This window comes from Callospermophilus lateralis, chromosome X, assembly GCF_048772815.1.
Source record: "Callospermophilus lateralis isolate mCalLat2 chromosome X, mCalLat2.hap1, whole genome shotgun sequence".
Taxonomy (NCBI): Eukaryota; Metazoa; Chordata; class Mammalia; order Rodentia; family Sciuridae; genus Callospermophilus; species Callospermophilus lateralis.
This window is the reverse complement of record NC_135325.1, coordinates 88800444-88802105: the sequence shown is the minus strand read 5'-3', so window position 1 is coordinate 88802105 and position 1662 is coordinate 88800444.

The following is a 1662-nucleotide window of genomic DNA, read 5'->3' as shown; positions in this document are numbered from 1 at the left end:
TAGCATCTTCATTTATTAAGGTCCTGAACTGAGAAATAAACTGTTAGCTAATGAAGTAAATAGTTGACTCATATGAAAAATAAATAAATGATATTTAATTTGCTAACTAAATTTTCATAGTTGATAATGTCAAGTGTGACAGATGTGTCTATTGCATGGACAGAGTATATGTCATGGACTCTAGCTCTCTATTATAAAATGCACAGAAGCATCAAGGGTGATATTGGAAGGCCTAAGAAGAAAAACAACACTCGGAGGCAGTAGAACCTGGTGGTTAACATCATAGGCTTGTTCTTCAGTTTAAGAACAAAATTTTGGCTTATGTAGAAAGTAATCTAACATCCCATCAACACACACATAAAATCACACATTCCAGACATATAAAAATGTCTGATATTTAAAGTTTGAATCTATAGTTTCATTTGAAAGCAAGAAACAAAGAAATATCCCAAATTGCAATTATGATTTAAAGACTAGTCACTCAAAGAGACAAATAGACAAGATGTAGTTCATAAGGCCTAAGAGGATAAGAATCTGAGTTGCACATTTTGGTTATGGCACAGAGTTAGAACTGGTAGCTATGGAAAGTGGGGAATTGAAAAGGGTGTCTCCTTTGAAAGAAATCTACTCATCAGCCTAAGGACAGCAATAATATGGTCCCTGCTCCAAGTCATAGGTGAAAATGAAGTCAACCTGAAAAATCAATGCCCATAGTTAATGTCACATAAAATAAGACAACAAAGAATACAGAGTAACCATAAAAAGCAAAATAATATATTAATAGTTACAATAAATATAAATGACTTAAAAAACTTTATATATATATTTGTAGCTGGACACAATGCCTTTATTTTATTTTTATGTAGTGCTGAGGATTGAGCCCAGTGCCTCATGCATGCCAGGTGAGTGCTCTACCACTGAGCCACAGCCCCAGCCTCATTAAAAAAACCTTTTTTTAAAATAGTGACACTCAGATTAAATATGATATGTTCTACTATATGTTGCCTATCAAGATACATACATAAAAGGTGGGAACAGTGGTGCACACCTGTAATCCCAGTGACTTGGGAAGTTGAGGCAGAAGGATCATGAGTTCAAAGCCAGTCTCAGTGATTTAAAGAAGTCATAAAAAAAAAGGACTGAGGATATGGCTCAGTGGTAAAGTGCCCCTGGGTTCAATCTCTGGTACCAAAGGAAAAAAAGAAATGAAACACATAAAACATCATAACACTGTGTAATAAAAAGAAAAATAGGGGATAGAAATATACATAGTAGACAAAACGAAATTTAAGGTGAAAAACATTAAGAGCAAGGGATACCTCACTAATGATTAAAAAATAGTCACTCACTGAAGAGAAAATTAATTTGTATGCATCTAAAAATATAGCTACAAAATGTATAAAGTGAAAGCTAACAGAATTAAAATGAGAAACAACCACATCTATAATAATAGTGAGAGATTTTTAGCACACCTCCTTCAAGAACTGATCTATAAAATTACTAAGGATATATAAGATTTGATTAAAACAATAAAAATTGTGATAATAAATAGATTAAAATTGGTCAATCTGATAAGGCTACAAATTGTATGATGCCAACTATATATTATTCAGGAAAAGGCAAAACTACAGAGATAGTAAAAATATCAGTGGTTTTCATGGG